Here is a 9,610-nt window from a genome sequence, read left to right on the forward strand (position 1 = left end):
ACCAAGTCCACAGATCGATCTCCCACCTGAGTCATGTGGGCATGCATTTTTATAATTTCGTGCTGTCAGTCCATGACGCACAGATCCAGAACTTTCCCTGTGCAAAATATAGGCTTGCTCATGGAAACACCCAACTCTGTGAATTTCCACTGTGCTCCTTTTCTGTGCCCCTCCCTGCCTGGAGCCCATCTGTGCAAAAGCTCAGGAATGTCTTATCAGTGCCTTCCCAGAGAAAGGAAGATTAGTTTAAGAAGCCATGCAGGGCTACAGTTAGAAAGGCAGAATATTCTAAGAGAAGCCGAGATGAATTAACCCCATGTGAGCAAGCTCTAAAAGGCATGCACTCATAGCTGAGTGTTCATAGCGCTTAAGATTAGCTATCTAAGCGCTATATAGGTGCCATAATGTTCCAAACACTCCAATTATGACTATTGGCTACAGAGCTGGGGCCTTCGCCCTGCCTGTCTATCTACAATGCATAATGTGACCTACCACCCCTACTAGGCCTGCATATTCCTTGTAGCTCACTACTGCGTAATGGAAGTGCTACAACAGACTACTGTCAGCATTTTTGGCACATACTTTGAATAAACAATTGGCTTTCAGCGGCTAATGCTGTCATCTAAAGCCCTGAATGGCAAATTTGCAATTTTGTGTATCACTACAGGTATGGATAGTTTAATATGGGAGATGTGGAAGACCGGGTGCATTCGAGACCAAGAATGAGGCAGCTCTAAACGAACCGCCGAAGATCCTACCAAGGAGAGGATCTTAAAGGGACCAAAAAATCGAGGAGACAATTTAGAACAAACTAAATGTTTGGGGAGAAAACGGGAAGCCAGCCAAACCAGGTCACTCTCCTGAAGTGTAGGTATTGGTCTGCGATGACGATCTGCATATCGTTTGGCACGGTCCTGAGCGTCCTTTAAAGACCTGCGGGCCAAGCGATGACCTTCCTGAATGTTGCTCATAATGTGGTTGACCCCTGGGCATTGTGACAAAGAAGGAGAGACGGTAGGGAGAAAGGAAGGGTGATAACCATAAAAGCAATGGAAAGGAGTAGTCTTCAATGCAGAATGATACGCATTATTGTATGCGAATTCTGCTAGTGGAAGCAACTCCAGCCAGTAGTCTTGAGCTGTGGAGACAAAGCATCGTAGATACCCTTCCAATGTCTGGTTCAAGCGTTCCGTCTGACCGTTGGTCTGCGGGTGGTATCCAGAACTAAGGGATCTCTTGATGCCCAATTTCTGACATAAAATTCTCCAGAATTTAGAGGTGTATTGAGAACGCTTATCGGAAACAATGGTGTCTGGAAGGCCATGTCGGGAGAATATTTCCGCTAAAAATATCTTTGCCATGTGTTCTGCCCCAGGAAGCTTGTGAAGAGAAGAAAAGTGAGCCACTTTAGTGAGGTAATCGATAGTTACCATGATGGTCATGTGTTGAGATGAAACGGGAAGATCAACAATAAAATCCGTAGAAATGTACATCCAGGGTCGATCTGGGATAGGCATACGGTTTAACAGACCGTATGGAGTCACACGAGGAGTTTTAGACTGTTGACACACGACACAGGCGGAGACATAACCATTTACATCACTCCTTATCGCGGGCCACCAGAAATGTCGAGATATAAGTTCTAGAGTGTTTCGAACTCCTCTGTGTCCTGCAGCTTTGGAATCATGGCACATGTGGAGCACCTGTTTTTGTAAGGATGCAGAAGGTACAAGAACTTGATCCTTGTGAAAGTAGCAACCTTGGGTCAAATTGAGCGAGTGAAGATCAGCTAACTCTTCGCATCTTTGTCTGTTCTGGCACGTGGCCAGTCTTAGTTCTTGAAGAAAGTCACCCGTCATTGCGACAAATTTAGCTTTGGCAAATAAGGGTTCTGGAGAGAATTTATAGGAGGAGTAGTCTTTTTGTGAAAGAGCGTCTGTCCGAAGATTAGGATTACCAGGGAGGTAGGTGAACTCGATCCTAAAAGCAAACAAAAATGTGCCCATCTTGCCTGCCTGCTATTCGTGGTATATGCTTGCTGCAGCACCTTAAGGATCTGGTGATCCGTGCGCACTTCCACTGGATACTTCGTTCCCAAGAGCAAATGTCTTCACTCTTCAAAGGCTCTTTTAATGGCCAATAACTCTTTTTCTAGAACAGAATAGTTTTCTTCCGAACGATTGAATGTCTTGGATAGATAAGCTACTGGTTTCTCGTCTCCTTGTTCGTTCTTCTGGAGTAACACGGCCACCAGAGCATGGTGAGAGGCATCCGACTCTACCACGAATGGTCGATTTTGATCCGGGGTAGCCAATATCTCAGCAGAAGTAAAAAGACGTTTAAGTTTTTCAAAGGCTGTCTGCGCCTCAGTATTCCATTCGAAGGAAACTCCCTTCTTAAGCAGTCTGGTTATGGGTTGAACGGTTTCTGAAAAGCTTGGGATAAATTTACGGTAGAAATTAGTGAGTCTTAGAAACCTCTGGATTTCTTTTATTGACGATGGAGGAGGCCAATCCAATACTGAGGAAACCTTTCTGGGGTCCATAGACATCCCTTGAGGGGACAGCACAAATCCTAGAAATGTAACTTGGCTCTGGTGAAATTCGCACTTTTCTGCTTTACAATATAATTGATTTTCTTCCAGACGAGATAATACGAGGTTTACATGAGTGGTGTGTTCTTCCTGTTTTTAGAGAAAATCAAGATGTCATCAAGATAAATTATGACAAAGTGAAGGAGGACATCAGAAAATAGGTGGTCCATAAATCTTTGAAAGATCGCCGGTGGGTTAACTAGCCCAAAGGGCATGACGTGATATTGTAATGGCCAAAGGGAGTGCAGAATGCTGTTTTCCATTCATCTCCCTGTGTTATCCTGATGAGATGATAAGCTCCCCTGAGATCAAGTTTGGTGTAAACCGAGGCCCCTTGAACGGCCTCCAAGATGTCAGTAATAAGTGGCATGGGGTACTTGTCTAGGATTGTGATCCGGTTTAGACCGCGGAAATCAATACACGGTCGTAGTTCTTGTGAGTCCTTTTTTGGAATAAAAAATAGTGATGCACCCGCAGGGGAAGTGGATTCTGAGATCAACCCATTTTGTAGGTTTTGGTGAAGATATTCTTTTAGAGCAGCCTTTTCTTTCTGGGATAGTACATACATGCGGCCGAAAGGAATAGGCTCATCAGGCAATAGGTCTATACGACAATCATCTCTGCGATGAGGTGGAAGAGTAGGAAATTTGGGGTTAGACAAAACTGACAGAAATCGCTGATGACAATCAGGAATCCTACTAATGTGACTAATAGATGGAATGCTCAGACATCTTTCTATTTCAGACGGAATATGTACTCCTACTGTAGTATGGGACAAACAATGAGTGGTGCAATACTCCGAGCCTAAAAAGAGAGTGCCCGCTGACCAGTTGATGAAGGGATTATATAATCTCAACCACGGGAGCCCCAAGATTATTGGAAAATGTGCCGTCCGGATGAGATCAAATTCTATGTTTTCTTGATGTGTCCCCACAGCACAATGTAAAGGTTCGGTTTGTTCCCTGATAAGACCTGAACTCAAAGGCGTCCCATCAACCCCTTGAACTGGAGTGGCTAGTATCTTGTCAACCCTAGGAATTCCTTTCTTGGTCGCCCATGCATCATCCACAAAATTGCCCGCCGCCCCGGAATCAATCAGTGCTGGGACATTAGTAAGGATGATAGTTGGAACCATAGACTGCTCTACCTGTCCAGGATCTGAGGAAGAATTCTTGTTGGTAGGGGAATCCTGTCGAAAGACTCCTACCGTGGTTCCCCCTACGGTAGGGTTCTTCCGTTTCCCGAAAGCTGAGATGGAATTCTACGTGGTGGAAGAAGTGGGCAGTCTCTTAGAAGGTGTAAGGAAGAACCACAATACATACACAGACACCCTTTCGGAGTTGGAAAGAGGGCCGTTCACGGTCCCAATTTGCATTGGCTCTTCTGGAGAGTGTGTCTTGGTAGTTCCGGGAAAGAATTCCATATGAACCCGAGAAGCTTTTCACTTCTTTTTCTCCTGATGGCGTTCTTGCAATCGATAGTCTATCTGCATAGAGATTGAAATCATCTCTGCCAAATTGGCTGGTATAGGGACCTTGGACACCCCGTCTTTGAGCACTTCTGAGAGCCCTCGTCGAAACAAAGTAACCAGACCATCATCTGGCCACCCTGTCTCTGAAGACAATTGTTTAAAAAGTGTGATATATGAGATGAGGTCTCTAGATCCCTGCTTTAAATCAAGTAATTTTTCTTGAATTGAAACTGAAATTTCTTTACGACCAAACATGGTTTTCAAGCTACTGGTGAAAGCAGCATAGGAATCGAGAATGATATTTCCCGAAGTTACCAAGGGGGAAGCCCATGCTAAGGCTGGGCCTGATAGCTGGGAAATAACGAATCCCACCTTATCTTTCTCTGTGGGAAAAAATCTAGGTTTAAAGGTGAACTGAACATTGCAGCTGTCAAGAAACTCTTTTAACTTAAGCGGATTCCCGTCAAACTTGTCTATCTGAAATGTTGACGGAGGAAGATCAGAAAATGCCCGACCTAACTGTTGTTTTAATTGCGAGTTATCCTGTTTTAAAGTCTGCATTTCCAATGCCATGGACTGCATTGCCGCCATAAGTTGGTGCATCTGTTGTTCCATTTCAGATTGCCGTCTGCCGCGGCCAGTCTGTTTTTGGGCGTCGCTAACTGTCAAATCGGTAACAAATTGCACTAACCTGGGCAGACTGCGACCCGGAATGGAGACAACTGGCGGATGTCGTGGAAATGGATGAATCCCCCGTGGGAGTCCTGCTTCCCAGCTCCCTGAATGATAAACCAGTTAGGAGGAGAGCAGGATCCCCAGGGAAACCCTCCTGGGGGAAAAACCCTGAGCCGCTGCAACTCTTCGGAACGGGAGGTGGAAGTCTGGACGGATCCTCTATGCGCGCTGGACAATGAAGAGGGTCGGAGACCTTTCCAAGGAAACAAGATAGAACAGGTAAGTTCCAGGAAGACTGGTAGCGAGAAATAAGTGAGAGTGGGAAGTGTGAAAACACGTACAAGGGATTAAGGAGGGTGTCCTCTAAGGAAAGAGACTGCTCTCGGAAGTGTCCAAGGGCTTGAGAAGCCGGTCCTGTTCGGGGATGTGGTGGCGCTAGCAAACAGAGAATAGAAAGTAAGCTTTAGAATGCCGGGGAGAGAAATCTACTGAAGGGAGATGAGTCTGATTGTACTCACTAACACGGGTGGCCAACCCACCAGAAAACCCACAAATTCCACCAAATACGGCCAGCAGCTGAGTCTAAGCAAGGGAATAGAAATCAGAACAGAAGTAAGGTATAAGGAGAAACTCTGAGTCAGTAGAGGAAAGGAGTGTGAGTCCTAGAAGCGAATTTACACAGCGTCCACAAAGGCAGTAGCGACGCGTATTCAAATTGACAAGTGGGGTCCTGGGAGTCTCTCTGCCACACATTAGTCCTGGTTACGAGAGACTTACTCAGAGTCTTTAGCTCACTATCTTTCACAGAGAAGAAATATCCCAAACATATCAGTCTTTGTCCTGCCCTGGGGCAGTCCAGCACCGAAATGCTAGGCAATTCTCCTCTGAACAAGAGTACCAATAGCATCCCCAGACACGTGTTTCGGTCTGGTTGGACCTCATCAGTAGGGAGGAGCTGTGACTCTCTAAGAATAGTGAGCAAGGGGTCCACGTCTGGATTCCCCTAGTAACTTAGGGTGGGACCCAAAGTTACTTGAATATGCAAATTGACAAGGGGGTCCTGGGAGTCTCTCTGCCAGACATTAGTCCTGGTTACGAGAGACTTACCCAGAGTCTTTAGCTCACTATCTTTCACAGAGAAGAAATATCCCAAACATATCAGTCTTTGTCCTGCCCTGGGGCAGTCCAGAACCGAAATGCTAGGCAATTCTCCTCTGAACAAGAGTACCAACAGCATCCCCAGACACGTGTTTTGGTCTGGTTGGACCTCATCAGTAGGGAGGAGCTGTGACTCTCTAAGAATAATGAGCAAGGGGTCCACGTCTGGATTCCCCTAGTAACTTAGGGTGAGACCCAAAGTTACTTGAATATGCAAATTGACAAGGGGGGTCCTGGTTACGAGAGACTTACCCAGAGTCTTTAGCTCACTATCTTTCACAGAGAAGAAATATCCCAAAGATATCAGTCTTTGTCCTGCCCTGGGGCAGTCCAGCACCGAAATGCTAGGCAATTCTCCTCTGAACAAGAGTACCAACAACATCCCAAGACACGTGTTCCAGTCTGGTTGGACCTCATCAGTAGGGAGGAGCTGTGACTCTCTAAGAATAGTGAGCAAGGGGTCCACGTCTGGATTCCCCTAGTAACTTAGGGTGAGACCCAAAGTTACTTGAATATGCAAATTGACAAGGGGGGTCCTGGGAGTCTCTCTGCCAGACATTAGTCCTGGTTACGAGGGACTTACCCAGAGTCTTTAGCTCACTATCTTTCACAGAGAAGAAATATCCCAAACATATCAGTCTTTGTCCTGCCCTGGAACAGTCCAGCACCGAAATTCTAGGCGACGCGTATACAGACAGCACTTCCTTCCTTATCAGGAGTCACGTGACCCGGCGCGAGTGCGTCAGATGTACGTGAAACAACTAGACCGTTGTTGTCTCTAGGAAAGGTCGCCGTTATGGCAGCCTGCATTATCACGTTATGCGCCGTTCTCCCTATTCTACGGCTTTGCCACCATGACCAACGTTGATAATGTGTAACAACGGCGTGATCTGTGAACAGAGTGTCGTCGCTTCCTGATGGAAGTGGTGGAGCAGAAGCAAGATTGCCCACCGGTGCAGAAAGATCCGAAGAAGACCTTGAAGGCAAAGCGGCCGTCTCCCCAGGCCCCACGGCTCAGGAAGGATTTCCAGGACACCCTCAGTGTCAGTCAGAACAGATTTGTGATGAGGAACAGAGCAAACAATCTCTTTCTCTTCTCCTTCATCGTGAGGCAGAGAAAAAGGTATCTTCTTGATGTGCATTGCGTGAATTCAGTGTCTCTTTCCGTCTACTCGTACAGCAGTCTGTGTGGCCAATAGGACTTGGAATGGTCCTTTCCAGCGCAGTGCGAGACAGGATGCTCTTTCAAAGGCCTTCACGAGCACCCAGTCGCTCGGTCGAAGTCCGTGACCTGGCCCCTCGTATTTTACTGGGAGGGCTTCTCGCACCTTTTGGTAAATCAAATACAAGTTTTGAGTTAACTGGTCATAGTACTCAGAAAGGAGCAAATACTCCACATCCTTTCTCTGCATAGGCTTGGGTATGTTCCAAATATTAGCTGGTCTCCCCATGATTATCTCATAGGGAGAGAGCCCAGTTTTTGTTTGCGGGGTCATCCTCATGGACAATAGAGCTATGGGTAAGGCATCTGGCCATTTCAAATTGCAACTGGCACAAACCTTTGCCATCTTGTTCTTTAATATGCCATTATGGCGTTCTACAAGTCCAGCACTCTGAGCGTGTCTGGCCGAATGGAACCGTTTATCGAGCTGTAATCATGTGCATATTTGCAGGATAACAGCAGTGATAAAATGTGGACTATTGTCCGACCAAATGGCCCTCGGCAAACCAAACGTAGGAAAATATTCCTTCAGCATGGTTTTCGCTGTTGTTATTGCTGTGGAATCTTTTACAGGGAAAGCTTTGACCCGTTTGCTAAAGGCACAAATGACTACCAGAACATATTTGTTAATTCTGGCAACGCTCCATTTCGATTAAGTCAAAATGTATGACTTCAAAAGGCACAGAGGGGGACCAAAACTACCCCTCTTTGTCGATGTACCCTTCCCCACATTATGCTGTAAACATACCATACAATTTTGGACCAAACGCTCAACAGTTTTTGGGATATTTACATTCACCCAAACTGGTTCTAACAGTTTGCAAATCTTTCTAGCACATATATGAGTTGGACCATGAGTCATCGTAACCACAGCAGTGACATAAGCATCGAGTAGCATCCATCTTTGTTGTGCATTATCTATCCAACAACCTTCATCGTCTAAATTGCTAAACCCTCAGCTCACTTCTTAAGCTCTTCTGGAGTGGCATCAGCCTGAATGTCTTTTATACAATCGATTCCTTTGTCTATTATACTAGTGTTAATGACTTCTCTCGTTATATATATTTCAGAATACAAATTTGTGGCAGTCTGTTTGGCTATCCTGTCAGCAAAAGCATTTCCTCTCCCCACATCATCTGTTACTTTCTGGTGTGCTGCGCACTTCATTATTGCTAGTTGAGTAGGAAGAGCAAGTGCTGAGAGTAGCCAAACTATCAAAGTGCCATGTTGTATCTTAGCTCCATGTGAGGTCAAGAAACCTCTTTCTGCCCATAATCTGCCGAAGTTGTGAACCACCCCAAAGGCATACTGACTGTCTGTAAATATATTCACACTAAGCCCTTTGGAAAGTTCACAAGCTCGAGCCAATGCAATAATCTCTGCGGCCTGCGCGGAGTTATGCAGAATTCTTTTGATTTCCACAATAGTGCTTAATGTAGTGATGGCATAAGAAGCAGTGGATGTACCAACCAGAAGTTTGAAGCAGGAGCCATCGCAAAACAGCTCCTCTTGCAGATCTTTTAATGGTGTATCATTTAAATCAATTCTGCCTTTAGTCTCTTGTTCTGTGATATAGAGGCAGTCATGTGACATCTTGTCACTGCAAGCAATTTCTTGCAGAAGAGGCAATAGTTCGGCCGGATTTAATGCGCAACATCTCTTAATTTGGATATGCGGTGCAAATAGAATCATCTCATATCTTGTTAATCGTGCTGATGTGAGATGTTGCGTTTGCGTTCTGTATAATAAGCGTCCACAGAGTAAGGTACCATTACGGTTAGGGGGTGACCCAGAACCATACCCTCACTTTGTTTTACAGATGTAGCAGCAGCAGCAACAGCTCTCAAACATCTTGGCAAAGTGCATGCAACAGGGTCAAGCGTGGAGGAACAATAACCACACAGTCTATTCTTCCCTCCATGCTCCTGCGTCAAAACAGCCAAAGCACATCCATCACATTCATGCACATAGAACACAAAGGCCTTTTCATAATTTGTGTGCCCAAAACGGGTGCTGAACACAACACAGCCTTGAGCAGATCAAACACTTTCTGGAAATCCAAGTTCCACGGTAATGGCAAAGAAATGCCCTTCTTTGTCAGTGCCAACATTGGTTTTATAATTAACGAAAAATTAGGGATCCACTGTCTACATTACGAATCCATGCCTATCAAAGCTCTGACTTCCTTCTGTGCATTTGGGACAGAGATGCTAGAGATGCTTTGTATCCGTTCAGGTGTCAGTCTTCTTCCCTCCTTTGACAGAAGGTAGCCTCAATAGGTGACCTCCTGTTGGGAATATTGAACCTTTTTTAGTGAAGCCTTGTGCCCATGTTCTGCTAGTATTATAGACTGCGTCATGAGGACGTTGCGTACCTGTTCGTCCGGTTGAGGACCTTGAAGATGATGCCAGGCTGTCAGGAGTCCTGCGGTGATGTGGTTGATGATGCGAGAAGCCAGCCCAGCTCCCGCCCGAATGGAACCGGTTTGGAG

This window comes from Ambystoma mexicanum, chromosome 13 (assembly GCF_040938575.1).
Source record: "Ambystoma mexicanum isolate Mex_15411 chromosome 13, UKY_AmexF1_1, whole genome shotgun sequence".
In the NCBI taxonomy this organism is placed as follows: Eukaryota; Metazoa; Chordata; class Amphibia; order Caudata; family Ambystomatidae; genus Ambystoma; species Ambystoma mexicanum.